Below are 19,000 nucleotides of genomic sequence, written 5' to 3'. Positions count from 1 at the left end.
GTATGTATGTTTGCATGTATGTATGTTTGTATGTATGTTTGCATGTATGTATGTTGGCATGTATGTATGTTGGCATGTATGTATGTTGTCATGTATGTATGTATATATGTGCATGTATTTTTGCATGTATGTTGGCATGTATGTATATATGTGCATGTTTGTATGTATATTTGCATGTATATATTTGCATGTATGTTTGCATGTATGTATGTATGTTGTCATGTATGTATGTTGTCATGTATGTATGAGTATATGTGCATGTATGTTTGCATGTATGTATGTTGTCATGTATGTATGTGTATAGGTGCATGTATGTTTGCATGTATGTATGTTGGCATGTATGTATGTTGGCATGTATGTATGTTGTCATGTATGTATGTTGTCATGTATGTATGCATGTTGTCATGTATGTATGTATATATGTGCATGTATGTTTGCATGTATGTTGGCATGTATGTATATATGTGCATGTATGTATGTATATTTGCATGTAAATATTTGCACGAATATATTTGCATGTATGTATGTATGTATGTTTGCATGTATGTATGTTTGTATGTATGTTTACATGTATGTATGTTTGCATGTATGTATGTTGGCATGTATGTATGTATGTTGGCACGTACGTACGTACGTACGTACGTACGTACGTACGTACGTACGTACGTTGTCATGTATGTATTTATGTATATATGTGCATGTATGTTTGCATGCATGTTGGCATGTATGTATATATGTGCATCTTTGTATGTATATTTGCATGTATATATTTGCATGTATGCATTTGCATGTATGTATGTATGTATGTATGTATGTTTGCATGTAAGTATGTTTGCATGTATGTATGTTGGCATGTATGTATGTTGGCATGTATGTATGTTGGCATGCATGTATGTATGTATGTTGTCATGTATGTATGTATATATGTGCATGTATGTTTGCATGTATGTTGGCATGTATGTATATATGTGCATGTATGTATGTATGTATATTTGCATGTAAATATTTGCACGAATATATTTGCATGTATGTATGTTTACATGTATGTATGTTTGCATGTATTTACGTTGGCATGTATGTATGTATGTATATATGTGCATGTATGTTTGCATGCATGTTGGCATGTATGTATATATGTGCATGTTTGTATGTATATTTGCATGTATATATTTGCATGTATGCATTTGCATGTATGTATGTATGTTTGCATGTAAGTATGTTTGCATGTATGTATGTTGGCATGTATGTATGTATGTTGGCATGTATGTATGTATGTATGTTTGCATGTATGTTGGCATGTATGTATATATGTGCATGTTTGTATGTATATTTGCATGTATATATTTGCATGTATATATTTGCATGTATATATTTGCATGTATGTATGTTTGCATGTATGTATGTATGTATGTATGTTTGCATGTATGTATGTTTGCATGTATGTATGTTGGCATGTATGTATGTTGGCATGTATGTATATATGTGCATGTATGTAATTATGTTTGCATGTATGTATGTTTGCATGTATGTATGTTGTCATGTATGTATGTTGTCATTTATGTATGTGTATATGTGCATGTATGTTGTCATGTATGTATGTATGTTGTCATGTATGTATGTTGTCATGTATGTATGTGTATATGTGCATGTATGTTTGCATGTATGTATGTTTGCATGTATGTATGTTTGCATGTATGTATGTATGTTGGCATGTATGTATGTTGTGATGTATGTTTGTATGTATGTTGTCATGTATGTATGTTTGCATGTATATATTTGAATGTATGTATGTATGTTTGCATGTATGTATGTTTGTATGTATGTTTGCATGTATGTATGTTGGCATGTATGTATGTTTGCATGTATGTATGTTTGTATGTATGTTTGCATGTATGTATGTTGGCATGTATGTATGTTGGCATGTATGTTGGCATGTACGTATGTTGTCATGTATGTATGTATATATGTGCATGTATTTTTGCATGTATGTTGGCATGTATGTATATATGTGCATGTTTGTATGTATATTTGCATGTATATATTTGCATGTATGTTTGCATGTATGTATGTATGTTGTCATGTATGTATGAGTATATGTGCATGTATGTTTGCATGTATGTATGTTGTCATGTATGTATGTGTATAGGTGCATGTATGTTTGCATGTATGTATGTTGGCATGTATGTATGTTGTCATGTATGTATGTATATATGTGCATGTATGTTTGCATGTATGTTGGCATGTATGTATATATGTGCATGTATGTATGTATATTTGCATGTAAATATTTGCACGAATATATTTGCATGTATGTATGTATGTATGTTTGCATGTATGTATGTTTGCATGTATGTATGTTGGCATGTACGTACGTACGTACGTACGTACGTTGTCATGTATGTATTTATGTATATATGTGCATGTATGTTTGCATGCATGTTGGCATGTATGTATATATGTGCATCTTTGTATGTATATTTGCATGTATATATTTGCATGTATGCATTTGCATGTATGTATGTATGTATGTATGTTTGCATGTAAGTATGTTTGCATGTATGTATGTTGGCATGTATGTATGTTGGCATGTATGTATGTTGTCATGCATGTATGTATGTATGTTGTCATGTATGTATGTATATATGTGCATGTATGTTTGCATGTATGTTGGCATGTATGTATATATGTGCATGTATGTATGTATATTTGCATGTAAATATTTGCACGAATATATTTGCATGTATGTATGTTTACATGTATGTATGTTTGCATGTATTTACGTTGGCATGTATGTATGTATGTATGTATGTATGTATGTTTGCATGCATGTTGGCATGTATGTATATATGTGCATGTTTGTATGTATATTTGCATGTATATATTTGCATGTATGCATTTGCATGTATGTATGTATGTTTGCATGTAAGTATGTTGGCATGTATGTATGTATGTATGTATGTATGTATGTTTGCATGTATGTATATATGTGCATGTTTGTATGTATATTTGCATGTATATATTTGCATGTATGTATGTTTGCATGTATGTATGTTTGCATGTATGTATGTATGTATGTATGTTTGCATGTATGTATGTTTGCATGTATGTATGTTGGCATGTATGTATGTTGGCATGTATGTATATATGTGCATGTATGTATGTTTGCATGTTTTTATTTTTGCATGTATATTTGCATGTATGTTTATATATATGTGCATGTATGTAATTATGTTTGCATGTATTTACGTTTGCATGTATATTTGTGCATGCTTGTATATATGTATGTATGTATGTATGTATGTATGTATGTATGTATCTTTGCATGTTTGTTTGTATGTATGTTTTCATGTGTGTGTGTGTATGCATGTATGTATGTATGATAGTTTGCATGTATGTATGTATATATGTTTATGTTTGCATGTATGTATATTTGCATGTATATACAGCAAACATAGAATGGTGACAGCACCCTGCGACACTAATGCCACCTAAACCACTAAATATAAATAAATATGCACTAAAGCTAAATCTACTTACAAATAGGGAGGTTCTTAGTGCACATTTTGATCAAAAAGTGTTAGCCCACCTGCCACGACAAGGCGACCTCTGTAAGGTGGGAACCTACGCTGCACATACACCCAGAACTGGGACTAAGCCTACATATATACCTGGGGATGGTAGGATCCAGCATTGAACTGATTAAAATCACCCAGGGCAGAATGGGAGGAGTGCAAGAACAACAAGTGGAGGCAGTCACTAACCCCACATATATGGATCACATAAACACAACAAAAAGTTGAACAGCACATTCCAACTAAATGATACAAAATGTATGCAGGTGCAAGAACACCCATGACTGCAGATATACAGCAAACATAGAATGGTGACAGCACCCTGCGACACTAATGCCACCTAAACCACTAAATATAAATAAATATGCACTAAAGCTAAATCTACTTACAAATAGGGAGGTTCTTAGTGCACATTTTGATCAAAAAGTGTTAGCCCACCTGCCACGACAAGGCGACCTCTGTAAGGTGGGAACCTACGCTGCACATACACCCAGAACTGGGACTAAGCCTACATATATACCTGGGGATGGTAGGATCCAGCATTGAACTGATTAAAATCACCCAGGGCAGAATGGGAGGAGTGCAAGAACAACAAGTGGAGGCAGTCACTAACCCCACATATATGGATCACATAAACACAACAAAAAGTTGAACAGCACATTCCAACTAAATGATACAAAATGTATGCAGGTGCAAGAACACCCATGACTGCAGATATACAGCAAACATAGAATGGTGACAGCATGTATATATGTGCATGCTTGTATATATATATGTATGTTTGTATATATGTATGTATGTATGTTTGCATGTATGCTTGTTTGTTTGTATATATGTCTGTATGGCCATGTATGATACTGTCTGCTGGCGCCCTGTATCTAAGTCAACTTCGCGGCAGGCTTCTATACATGGTATAACAGTCAGTATCACACATTAAACTGAATCTAAGAATACGACATGTTTTATTTCATTTTTTTTTATTTATTTTTTTACAGGTTTGGTGTTTGGACTACGTCGGTTTCGAGGACTACTTAGATGATGGTTTTTTTTTCTACAATAAAATGGTTAATGAGGGTTGTGTTGGGGGTGCTGTATTTCAATAAAATATTTTATCTATATCTTTGCCTTTTTCTTTTCAAATTTTATTGCTACCACTTTAGTAATGGCCGCTGTCTGAGTGACAACATCCATTACTAAGGCGAGGCTTAGTGTTAGCCGGTGCAGAGGCTAACACTAAGGGTATGTGCACACACACTAATTACGTCCGTAATTGACGGACGTATTTCGGCCGCAAGTACCGGACCGAACACAGTGCAGGGAGCCGGGCTCCTAGCATCATACTTATGTACGATGCTAGGAGTCCCTGCCTCTCTGCAGCACAACTGTCCCGTACTGTAATCGTGTTTTCAGTACGGGACAGAAGTACCACGGAGAGGCAGGGACTCCTAGCATCGTACATAACTATGATGCTAGGAGCCCGGCTCCCTGCACTGAGTTCGGTCCACTACTTGCGGCCGAAATACGTCCGTCAATTACGGACGTAATTAGTGTGTGTGCACATACCCTAACCACCATTATTACCCCGGTACCCACCACCACCAGGGGTGCCGGGAAGAGCCAGGTACGATCCAGTACCCGACCATCTGTTGTGATGGCTGGGATCTGGGGCGGCCGCAGGCTGGTATTATGAGGCTGGGAAGTGCCAAAAACAGTGGATCTTCACACCCTTGTAATGCTAGGCTGCTGCTGCTGTGTTGTATCTGGCTGGTTATAAAAGTGGGGGGGACCCCACGTCATTTTTTAAAATTATTTATTTTTTTTTTTTATTTTTTTTTTAAAAAAGACATGGGGTTCCACCCAATTTATCATAACCAGCCACATACAACACAGTGTTATTAGCCTGGGAATGGACAAAACCAGTGGCCCTTCCCACTCATGTAATGCCAGACTGCTGCGGCCTTGTATATGGCTGGTTATTAAAAATGTGGGGGACACGTCTATTGTTAAATTTAAAAAAAAAAAACGACGTGGGGGTCCCTCCCATTTTTATAACCAGCCCGATACAACACAGCAGCAGCAGCCTAGCATTACAAGGGTGGGAAGGTCCACTGTTTTTGGCCCTTCCCAGCCTCATAATACCAGCCTACGGCCGCCCCAGTACCCGACCATCACAACAGATGGTCGGGTACTGGATCGTACCAAGCTCTTCCCGGCACCCCTGGTGGTGGTGGGTACCGGGGTAATAATGGGTGGTTAGTGCTAGCCTCTGCACCGGCTAACACTAAGTACCGCCTTAATAATGGACGCTGTCAATCAGCCAACTGCCATTATCTAGGCACTAATAAAGTTTTAAAAAAACCACAAAGACAATTCTTTTTTATTGAAATAAGAAATCCCCAACAAAACCCTCGTTAACCATTTTATTAAAATTAGAAAAATGTAGATCTACGCAGTAGTCCAACGTATCGAAGATGTAGTCCAATCGGTACATCAAAATCTGCAACAACATAAAAAAACAGTTATCAATGTGAACAATACCAATACTTCTACTCACCTACACACATATATACACGCACACACAAACAAACAACCATACACAAACATACACATATATACACAAACACAACAAGATATACACACACACACACACACACACACACACATATAAACAGACAAACACACACACACATATACACGAACTAACACATATACAAACAAAAACACACATATCCAAACACACACATATACACGAACACACACATATACACAAACACACACACACATATACACAAACACACACACATATATACACAAACACACACACACACACACACACACACACACACACACACACACACACACACACACACACATACACAAACACATATACACAGTTATACACAAACACAACAAGATATACACAAACACACACACATATACACGAACTAACACATATACACAAACACATATACAAACAAAAACACACATACCCAAACACACACATATACACAAACACACACATATACACAAACACATATACACAAAAACACCCATATATACACAAACACACACACATAAACACACACCCATATACACACATATACACAAACACACACATATAAAAACACACACACACAAACATATACACAAACACACCCATATATACACACACATATACACAAACATATACACACACACATATACACAAACACACATATAAAAACAAAAACAGACAAAGACACATACCCAAACACACATATATACACAAACACACACATACACAAACACACACACACACTGTTTCTTTTAAATGCTGCTGGGGAACCCGCTCGATCCACTATATAAGGCTGCGCTACAGTGCAGCATTTAAAAGAAACAGGATCCTGACCTGTCCATAGAGTTTAAGGCAGCACAGAGTATTTCAGGAGATGAGCGTGCAGATTCAGTGCTGCTGTGAACTCTGCTCTTACCATTACGTAGCTCTCAGTCTGTTACCTCTCCTCCACTCCTGTCCTCAAGAACACCTTCACATGATTGGCAAGTCACCACGTAATGGTAAGAGCAGAGTTCACAGCAGCACAGAGTATTTCAGGAGATGAGCGTGCGGATCTTGTGCGGGGTGGTGACTTGCCAATCATGAGAAGGTGTTATTGAGGACAGCAGTGGAGGAGAGGTAACAGACTGAGCTACGTAATGGTAAGAGCAGAGTTCACAGCAGCACAGAGTATTTCATCAGAGGAGCGTGCAGATTCTGTGCTGCTGTGAACTCTGCTCTTACCATTACGTAGCTCTCAGTCTGTTACCTCTCCTCCACTCCTGTCCTCAATAACACCTTCACATGATTGGCAAGTCACCACGTAATGGTAAGAGCCGAGTTCACAGCAGCACAGAGTATTTCAGGAGATGAGCATGCGGATCTTGTGCGGGGTGGTGACTTGCCAATCATCTGAAGGTGTTATTGAGGACAGGAGTGGAGGAGAGGTAACAGACTGAGAGCTACGTAATGGTAAGAGCAGAGTTCACAGCAGCACAGAATCTGCATGCTCATCTCCTGAAATACCCTGTGCTGCTGTGAACTCTGCTCTTACCGTTACGTGGTGACTTGCCAATCATGAAGGTGTTATTGAGGACAGTAGTGGAGGAATCGAAAGGAATAAAGGAGAAAAATCACCCCAGCATTTGTAAAACAATTTCTCCTGATTACGTAAATACACCATATGTGGTAATAAACTGCTGTTTGGACCCACACCAGGGCTTTTGGAGCTCAAATTTAGCTGGAATAGTTTTTGGGTGTCATGTCGAATTTGCAAAGCCCCTGAGGTACTAAAACCGTGGAAACCGCCCAAAAGTAACCCCATTTGGGAAACTACACCACTTAAGGAATCTATCTAGGGGTATAGTGAGCATTTAGGCCCCACACGTCTTTTGCAGAATTTATTAGAATTAGGCCGTGAAAATTAATATCAACATTATTTCCACTAAAATGTTTAATTTTTTCAATTTCACAAAGGATAAAGGAGAAAATGCACCCCAACATTTGTAAAGCAATTTCTCCCGAGTACGGCAATACCCCACATGTGGTCATAAATGTTTTTTCATTAGAAAATAAATTAACCCTTTCCGGACTGATCCATGTTTTGCTTTTTCTTTTTCGTTTTTTCTCCCCGCTTTCCGAGAGCCACAACGTCTTTATTTTTCCGTCAATAGAGCGGTGTGGGGGCTTATTTTTTGCGGGACGAGCTGTAGTTTTTATTGGTACCATTTTTTGGTACAGAAGACTTTTTAAGCACTTTTTATTACATTTTTTGGTAGAGCGAAGGTGACCAAAAAACGGCGATTTTGCCATTTAAAATTCTTTATTTTTCACGGCGTTCACCGTGTGAGTTAAATAATGGTATATTGTAATAGCTTGGACTTTTACGGACGCAGCAATACCAATTTTGTGTATTTTTTTACATTACTTTAGAGAAAAAATATGAAAAGGGTTTATTTTTGGACTTTAAATATTTATTTCATTTTTTCCACTAATAATAACTATTTACTTTTGTTTTTACACATTTTATTAGTCCCGCTGGGAGACTTGAACCAGCAATCATTAGATCACTGGGAGAATACACTGCAATACTAATGTATTGCAGTATATTGTGATTTTTACATGATCCTGTAACAGCGCGATCGCTGTTTCTGTCCGTTAGTCCCGGGTATCAGCTGTAATATACAGCTGACACCCGCAGCGTATGGCGCGGGCTCAGCGCGTGAGACGCTCCATATATCACCCCCCACACCACGACATGCTATTAAGTCATGGTGCGCGAAGGGTCTAATGCGCAGCCGATGGTGGAAAGTGAAAATTACAATTTTCCACTGATGTGCCATTTTAGTGCACTATATGTTGTGCCCAGTTTGTGCTACAAATACCACAAATAAAATATTAACAGGGTTCTCCCGGGTATGGCGATGCCATATCGGTGGACGTAAACGGCTGTTTGGGCACGCTGTAGGGCTCAGAAGGGAGGGACGCCATTTGGCTTTTGGAGCGCAGATTTTGCGTGGTAGAAGCTCTGGCGTTTTGCTGGTATTTCAGTTTATAATGTGGGGGCAAATGTAGGTTGGGCAGAGTACATCATGGGCATAATAAGAGGGTATAATAATGGGGTAAATAAATAATAATCCGCAGATATGTGGCCAGTGTTGCACTTATATTATAAATGGCGCCCGATCTTATCCGCTATTGGAACGCTCTGCACATTTTGCATCGCCATATTCTGGGAGCTGGAACTTTTTTTCTTTTTTCACCACCGGAGCCGTGTGAGGGCTTATTTGTTGCGGGACAATCTGTAATTTTCATTGGTACCATTTTGGGGTACATGCGATTTTGTTGATCACTTTTTATTCCATTTTTCGGCAAGCAAGGTGACCAAAAACCATCAATTCTGACAATGATTTTTATTTATTTTTTACAGCGTTCACCCTGGGCTATAAATGACCGTTATATTTTATTCTGCGGGTCGGTTCGATTACGGCGATACCATATGTATATAGGGTTTTTTATGTTTTGCAGCGTTTGCGCAATAAAATTACTTATTTAGAAAATTATTTATTTTCTGTGTCACCATATTCTGAGAGCCGTAACTTTTTTATTTTTCAGTCAAAAAAGCTGTGTAAGGGCTTGTTTTTTGCGGGACGGGTTGTAGTTTGTATCGGTATAATTTTGCCGTACATGCGACTTTTTGATCACTTTTTATTGTATATTTTGTGAGGGGTGGTGACCAAAAAATAGTGATTTTCGCTTTGTTTTTGATTTATTTTTTTTGCGGTGTTCACCGTGCAGGATAAATAATATTATAGTTTTATAGTTGGGGTCGTTACGAACGCGGTGATACCAAATATGTTTACTTTTTTTTTACGTGTTCATTTTTTTTCCTATAATGAAAGACTTATTATAGGAAAAAAAGCAGTTCATGTTTATGTCACTTATAACTTTTATTTTTACACTTTTTTTAAAACATTTTTATCCTTTTTTTTACTTTCTTCACTTGTCCCACTAGGGGACACTTAGACTTGCAGCTCTGATCGCTGCTGGAATACATTACACTAGACACGAAGTGTAATGCATTCCAACTGTCATTGTGACGTAACAGTCACACTGACAGGAAGCCTACGACGACCACCCTCGGGGTGGTCCTCATAGGCTTCTGTACATGGCAACCCGGAAGCCATTGTCTGGCGTCCGGTTGCCATGGGTACGATCGCCAGCCCCCGTGATTTCACATGGGGGCTGCCGATCGAGGCTAAACACCTTAATTGTGGCGTTCAAATCGAACGCCGCAATTAAGGGGTTAACTGACGAAATCAGCTGCGACAGGCCGCTGATCGGCAACGGGGAATGCAGGGCAGACGCCCTGCACAGTTAACCGCCGCTGCGGTGTAGCGCCCATTATGCACGCGACCGTAAAAACACCCGTTATTGCGGGTCGTAATTACGACCCGCAATAACGGGCTCATAGACTTCTGTTACCCATGGGTACCTTCCCGTTTTCTCACGGGAAGGTGCCCGTGCCGTTAAAAAAATAGAACATGTTCTATTTTTCTATTTTACGTGCCGTGCTGCTATACATTATAATGGAAGCACGGCTCTCAAAAGCGGCTGGCTGCCCGTGGCCGGCCGTCCCCGGCCGTGCTCGTAATTACGAGTCGTAATTACGAGCATGGCCCGTAAAATAAAAAAATACAACATGTTCTATCTTTTTAACGGTACGGGCACCTTCCCGTGAGAAAACGGGAAGGTACCCGTGGCTAACAGAAGTCTATTGGCCCGCTATTTCGGGTCGTAATTACGACCCATAATAACAGGTTTTTCTACAGTCGTGTGCATGAGGCCCCGTAATGACGGGTGACTACATGTGTGCACCCGCATTACGGCAGCGTTGCTAGTCGACGTCAGTAAATAGTCACTGTCCAGGGTGCTGAAAGAGTTAACTGATCGGCAGTAACTGCTTCAGCACCCTGGATAGTGACTACCGATCACAATATAGAGTAACCTGTAAAAAAAAAAACACGTTCATACTTACCGAGAACTTTCTGCTTCCTCCAGTCCGGTCTCCTGGCCGTTGCCTTGGTGACGCGTCCCTCTCGACATCCGGCCCGACATTCCTTGATGACGATGCAGCCCATGTGAGCGCTGCAGCCAAGCACAGAATGCAGAGGCCTCTGCAGCCAATCACAGGCTGCAGAGGCCTCTGCAGCCAATCACAGGCTGCCGCATCAGAAAAGAAGGTCGGACAGGAGGAAGAAGAGGGACTCGTCACCAAGACAACGACCAGGTACGTATGAAATGCTTTTTATTTTATTTTTAATCAGCAGCCTCTTTTCTCTATCAGTGATTGATAGAGACAAGTGGCTGCCGATTTTTATAATATTTTTGACCGGGTTCGGTCAAAACGGGTTCGGCCAAACCCGGTAAAGTTCGGATTCGCTGCAAACAGAACTTTTCCGGAAGTTCGGACCGAAACCGGGTTCGGTTGTCCCGGTTCGCTCATTTCTACCTATGATCTATATACTATTCCAACTTAGTTGGTTCCCGAAGTTATCCGCCTTCTGGTGCCACAGATCTACTTTTTAGAACAGGAGAGCAACTGGCAGAGATTATGTGCAGTTATCTGTGAGCTATTTATGCTGAATACGTTCACATCAGGTCTGACCGTCTCCTCTCAGGATGAATAGATCGATTCTTACCACCTCTTTATTCCCTCGAGAGCTGAGCACAGGAGATGCAGCATGTAGGATGTTCTTACTGGTGCAGAGCCCCAGCACCTTATGAGGGTCTTCAGGTTTTTAGTCATATTTATTACAAAGATTATGTATTTTAATATAATATTAATTGTTTCCTCAATGTCACACAGACAGAAATTATTATCTATCAGATGTTCAGCAGCTGCAGATCCGTCCAGATTGTAATAACTAGACACACACTAAACCAACTGTGAGAGATGAACATTACAAGTTCCATGCACCAAGACTGAACCATATCTCCGACTTTTACAATTTATTATGGGTTTTAATTCTATCCCTGATCTCCTTTCTTGGCAGTACTGGGTAAGAGTCTGTCCACGGAAACATTATGAATATAGAAACTACATTCAAAATATAAATAACAATCAAACATTAAAAATATTGTTAAAGCCATACTGAAATATGCAAATTATGGGTGTGGTCATAAAAGCAGCTCACGCCGGGTATATCTATTGTGATGTCACTACTATTAATGATGGTAAATCTATAATTGAAATATGCAAATTATGGGTGAGGTCATAAAAGCATCTATTGTGATGTCATAGAGCTTGGGTATATGCAATGATGCTGGTCACAGAGCTGTCACTCAGTTGGATGTGACCGGTAAGTTCTCTATCATTTCTCTATCTGTACCTGACTCTGATCGATCCATTATATTAGGAACATTGAATCCATGTCTTCAAGATATGGTTTATTAGAGGTTGTAATATCTTTTTTTGTTTCATTATACAATTGAATTGCTTAAATATCATAGAAAGAACACAGGCTGTAAGAAATGGCAGCCTACATTCAGCCGATAATAGATTTGCAGGGTAACAGCACATAATTTTGGTTCCCTGCAGCCCTGAGAACTTATTTTGTCTCTCGATTGTAAAGGAGAAATTACAGTATGGTCATATTAGGGGACTGTTATGTAGTAAGTCCTTATATTAGTGTAAATTCCCTAAAAAGAATTCCATAAATTAACACAATGTAATAAAATTCAGAATTTTGATCAAGTAATATAAAAAAAACATGTAAAAGCCATTGAAAATGCCATATTAAGATCTGTAAGTTATAACGAGTGTAGTTAGGTAATCCACCTACACTATATGGCCAATAGTATTTGGACACCTCTCCTAATTATTGAGCCAAGAATCAGCTGGATGGGTGTAAAACACGTCGCCGTTGAATTTTGGAGCAGGGGAAACATGTTCTGTTGAGTAATAAATCACGGTTCACTATCTGGCCATCTAATGGACGAATTTGCGTTTTGTGCCTGCCCGGGAAATGCTACCTACTGGACTGTATAGTGCCTATTATAAAATGGAGTGAAGTTTGTATAATGGTCTGGATTGTTTGTAAGGGGTTGGATTAAATCCCCATTTTTCCAGTAGGGGTTAATAAGACTTTTAAACAATTGTATGATTCCAACTTTGTGGTAATAGTTTGGGTAAGACCCTTTCCTGTCCTAGTATGACTGTGCCCCTGTGCACAAAGAGGGTCCCTAAAGACATGGTTTGACAAGTTCGATGTGGAGGAACTTGCGTATCTGCACAGAACCCGGACCTCAATCCCAACAAAACCTTTGGAGTGAATTGGAAAGGCAATTGCGAGCCAGACCTTTTTGCCCAACATCAGTGTCTCAACCATTGGTGTCCATATACTTTTGGCCATATACTGTAGTGTACCAAGTGTATATCTATTGTGATGTCACCGAGCTTAGGTATAAAGTATAGTGCTGGCCAGAGGGCTGTCATTTATCAGGTGGATGTGATCGGTACGGTAAGTACTTTATCATTGCTACGTCTCTAGAACAGTCTCATCTATCAGTCTCTTTATGAATATTGGATTCTTACATGTAATTCTAGTGTTTGTCGTGTTATTTTTGTTTTTTATTTGGCATACTTATACACTAGGAAATTGCTTAAATAGCAATATTGTGGCCTGTCACATCTGCTCCATAGACAGAATGCAGATTGCAGACAGAAATTGGTGTCTGTATTCTGCTGGTAGATTCATAAAGCAACCACAAAGCAAAGAATGTGAATCTCTGGGAACTTATTATCACACCCTCCAGTTTATAACACCAGTAATTCTCATAATAAATGTTTATAAGGGAATTCATATTTATGAATTTTAGGTTTTCTGTCTGTAGACTATACTATTTATATATCAGGTCAATCCTGAATATTAGCTGGTATGGCTATGCAACCAACCTACATCAGGTGCTGCTATTGTGATGTCTTGAGATGAGTCTAGATAGCCGTGTTTCTTACTGCGTCTATGGTAGTATTGGTTTTATTACAAGATTTAAACTATTTGATGTTTGAATCATGTACATAAATAAATGATTATAAGGAGTATTGCTTTTTTTTAAAAAAAATTTTAGTAATAAAATATTAGTAAGTCCAGGAATAAACAGTCTAATAGCATTTGTCAGACTAAATTGTAGAAGGATAGTGCTAATCCCCTGGAAACGCGTCCTTATTAACAATTGAAATGAATAATTATGTATATAATAATAATAATAATAATAATAATAATAATAATAATAATAATAATAATAATAATAACAATAAAAAAGCTAACAATAAAAAGTATTTATTACTAACTCCAATTACTTAGGTTCTAAATTCTGGTTATCAATTAATATAAAAAAAAATTCAACCGTTTAAAATGCCATATGGTCAATTTAACAACCAATACATTGTTTCAGCTTCCAAACCTAATACAATGTTATCAACAGGGGCTCCCAGGTCATGTGATCCTCTGACACTTATGATTGACAATATTCTGTTATAGGAATACCCTATTTAATAACTAATTTTTCCAGCTAGTTTCATCACAAGTAACGACTCCCTTATAGTTTTCTGGTCTTTCTAGGTCTTGCTGTTGGATTGACACTGTGTTACTTACTGTGTTGCTTATACGGTTAGCGATTTGTCCTATTTTCGGAGAACTAGAGGCGATTAGTCAAATTCTATCTTGACTGTCTCCTGGTTTTCTACCAAGGACATTGGTGCAGTTTTGCACCCGGGCATTAAACAACCATGCCCTTTTGGAAAAAATCTAAGAAATATCATGTCTCCCAAATTCCTGATAAAGGAAATCTGATGGGAGACATACCAACTATGGAGGAGCCTAACATCTCGCTCCAGAAGTTTTCTGTCATCAAAGATATGGCAGATGAAAAATCCAGCGATCTTAGTCACAGCAAATATTGTGACATTACGTCAAAGAACACCAAGAAGAGCGCATTCAGCCTGCTGACCCGCCTGCGCTCCAAAAATATCCGTAAAAGGTATGTAACTAATAATTCTCATACATTGCTCAGATATCCAGAACTGTGGTATAACAGTCACTAGATCTTTAATTCTCCCCATATCTTCACAGAAACTTTGGCAGCAGCGCTGTGATCGGCGCTAGAGAACTGGATCGCTATTTCCCAGATAGACGGTTGAGACTATATGTTGCCATCTGGAATATGGAGGGAAAGGTGAGAAGTAATGTACAATATTTATTGTGACCCATCAGTGTGCCCGAGCTCAAGTTGGATGAAATGGGCCAGTAACCATGTCTCTTTAGTTTGTAGTTGAATATCACATAGACAGGTTATATTCTACCCTATGTCAGTTGAGTTGGCGCTCTTTGTATACAATATTAATGTTTGTATATTTTGAACAGGATTACCCGCAAAATGTGGAGGATCTGCTGTTACCATCAGATGATACGAAAGACATTTATGTTATTGGCGTTCAGGAAGGATGTCCAAACAGGTAAGTCTTCTCAGGTTGTCTTACACCAGCCTATGACTGCAGATGGACAGCAGGGCGGCTGATACAAATTCTCTCTCAATGCTCTACTTATTGTATTATCACTCCTTAATTTTCAAAATGTATCCCCAGAGGTTATTATATGGAGTGTTGATACAGATGAGTTGAGTATCTTAATCTTGTGTCATTTATTAATATGTAAATCTGAAATTGTGTCTTCTTGTAGACGGGAATGGGAGATAAAATTACAGGAGACCCTTGGACCACACTATGTATTATACCACTCCTCCGGGCTCGGAGTCCTGTATCTCACCATCTTTGTTCGACGGGAACTAATCTGGTTCTGCTCAGGTAAGATTCACATTCCTACGTCTACATAAGAAGTCTTGAATGTAGTCATTAGCTGGAACATCTTATTTAGTTATTAGAATTAGATGCCTAAGAGCTTGGCTCTCAGATTCTTGACTTCTGAGTATTGGAGATCTAAAAGTTCACACCACAGTTACAAAGTATGAAATTATGTTCTAGTAATATTTCCATAGTTTAATTGGAAATAATTTCTATTCCATTGTTGCAAGTAGTACTCTTAACCACTGACCCGTCTTTTTGTGTTTAATTTCTTATACAGAGGTAGAGCACACCCATGTAACAACCAGGCTATTCCACCATGTGAAAACTAAAGGAGCCTTGGGTGTTGCCTTCACCGTCTTTGGAACATCTTTCCTTTTTATTAATTCACATCTGAGATGTAAGTATTTACAATATTAATATATGACCATGTACAGTTTTACTTTGTATAAAATTGCTGCTATTTGATAATTAACTGAAATATATGGGATGATATCAAGAGATCTGTACTTATGTTTTGGTAAAAATAAAAGGTTTGTTCCAGTTTGATCAAACTTTTTCTAATCTATCAATCTCATTCTATGTTGTGAGTGGCCAGTAATACAGATACACGCAGGTACAATTAGTGCAGGAGGGGGTGGCGGCGGCTGGTTTCAGTTGCGCCGCCTCCCCCTCAGGGAGGCAGCAGGGCGGACGGTGCGGCCGTATAATCCCTCACACCCACCCCTCCTCTCCATTAGCGGCGGTGGCGCGCTGCAATGTGTTTTTTTGAAAATAATATGCGATTCGGGCCGCCCATATGATCATCCGCTACTGCTAATATGTATTTTTTTGTTGGCAGTTGGGGCAGTCAACAAGAGGATCCAGGACTATAAAACCATCACTGAGGGTCTCCGTCTGCCTCAAATTATTCCGGAAAGAATCAACTCCAATGCCTGTGAGTATTACTTATGTGGTTGAACCTATGGATCCTTTTATCTCTCTATTTGTCTCCGTTGAGTCTAATGCAGTCATGTGCTATAATTTTTTTATTTATTTTTATTCTACAGTGGACGTCACCAGCCGCTTTGATCGGGTGTTTTGGTTTGGAGACCTCAATTTTCAACTTAAAGAGGACAGAAAAAATGTGGAATCTCTTCTGCAGAAGATCCAAGGAAAAGATATGTCCAGTCTCCTCAAACACGACCATCTGAATGAAGCCAAGAACAATGGTATATTTACTAGTAGACCAGTATATCATCGTTGCGGGTCCGACACCTGGACGCTGCACCGTTAAGCTGCTCCAGTGGCCTGCGGGCACCGGATGTTATGCCACACAATGCTATGTACGGAGCCGGAAGCAGTTGGCTCCTTATATAGCATAGCTGCCATGATGCATAACTGCAGGTCTGCCTCCTATTCACTTGAATAGGAGCAGAGTTGCAGTACTGCAGCTCGGCTGCAATTCCGTGGCCGGCGCCAACTGCATCCGACATGTACATCCGGTGCTCAAAGGCACCGGACCAGCTGATTAGTGCAGGGTCCGGGTGTCGGACCACCACAGATCATGTACTGATGACCTATCTGGTGAGTATGTCATCAGTTGTCAGAAGTTGGAAAACCCCTTTAATACCACAACCACTTCCACAGATTAATACAAATCACTGACATGATGGTTGATATGTTCCCCAAATTCTTATATAGTGCTAAAATTATCAATTGCTCCTTTTTTTTTTTAATACTGACAACTTTTTTTTCTTTCAACTTAAGGGTCCATATTTCTAGGGTTCAAGGAGCACACCATTGATTTCCTTCCTACATATAAGTTTGACATTGGCACAGACACCTATGATACATCAGCAAAGCATGAGAATTCCATCATATACGGTAAGATATCTTATTTCCAGGTCTACAGAGCTTGAGAGACAATAGAATCCATGGGCCAGAGCACCCATTATATAATGAATCCCCTCCCCCAATGTAATGAATTGTTATTATTATAGCTGGAAGAGTAATTTCTTATGAACAAAGCTTTCAGTTAATTTTACTTTTATGTAGTGAGTTTGTCATCACAGTTTCCCAGTGTAATATGTCGTTGCCCAGCATGGGTCAAGGATACTTATTTAATGAAATCTGTGTGACCAAGTCAAACCTAAAATGCAATAAAGTCTCAATATTCTGCAATATAAATAAAGTAGGCCCAACATTTAGGTCTGTGTTGTTTTGCAGTTTAATAATATATTATAATATGATTTCACTAATGATATTTGTTATTTTCATGACCTCTACAGGACAGGGTGTTGTTTAAAAGCCAATGTGAGGGAGATGTACGAGTCCTGAGATACGACTCTTGCCCTGTTTTGAAGACCTCAGACCACCGACCTGTTTTTGGCATCTTTGAAGTAAAGATCAGGCCCGGTTCAGATGAGTAAGTCATGTTTTCCTCCATATTGTTCGTATGATACTTTCAGTAGCCGTCATTACTACATGGTCCTTATAGCCAGAGCTCACACTTTGGGGCAGGTGGCTGTACACCTTGGTAACAGTACTGGAGGATTATAGGATGTGAAACTAAGCAAAGTGTGGTTACCTGCTAACATTATTATATGTCTTACATAAATATATTTCTCATTCCAGCATCCCCTTGGCTGGTGGACGCTTTGATCGTAAAATCTATGTAACGGGCATTAGGAGGAAAGGACAAAAAAAGTAGCTGCATCTGTTCATGTCCTTACAGGTAAGAGCTTTGTAGTTGTCTATTATGTTTGCGGTGAAAATGTTCTTCCATCTCTTAGGTTTTCCTCTGTATCTGTAATTTATTTTATCAACTAATTTAACTAAAGTGTAAATAAGTATTTTCAATCTTAAAATTCCAACTCCTTGTATTCAGACACGTTTTCATTTCTGAATGAAGGTTGTGGGCTTTGGGGAACAACTTCCCCAACTGTAAGCATGTATGTAGTATAGTACAATGAGTTTCCTAAAGGAACCTGTCATCTGAATGGATGGAACAACTGGATTTTATGATGCATTAGCTTCTAAGCAAAAATGATG

General features: G+C 38.9%; 1 long non-coding RNA gene across 1 annotated transcript; it reads left to right on the top strand.

Annotated features, from left to right (window-relative positions):
• The first annotated feature begins 17,119 nt into the window (after positions 1 to 17,119).
• On the top strand, positions 17,120 to 18,366 carry LOC142741303 (uncharacterized). Its single transcript, XR_012881077.1, has 3 exons — positions 17,120 to 17,178; positions 17,717 to 17,833; positions 18,238 to 18,366. It is a non-coding gene; the product is annotated as an uncharacterized LOC142741303 (long non-coding RNA).
• Positions 18,367 to 19,000: the final 634 nt, after the last annotated feature.

This window comes from Rhinoderma darwinii, chromosome 2 (genome assembly GCF_050947455.1).
Source record: "Rhinoderma darwinii isolate aRhiDar2 chromosome 2, aRhiDar2.hap1, whole genome shotgun sequence".
Classification (NCBI taxonomy): Eukaryota; Metazoa; Chordata; class Amphibia; order Anura; family Rhinodermatidae; genus Rhinoderma; species Rhinoderma darwinii.
The sequence above is the reverse complement of the archived record's forward strand: the minus strand, read 5'-3'. Positions and strand labels throughout refer to the sequence as shown.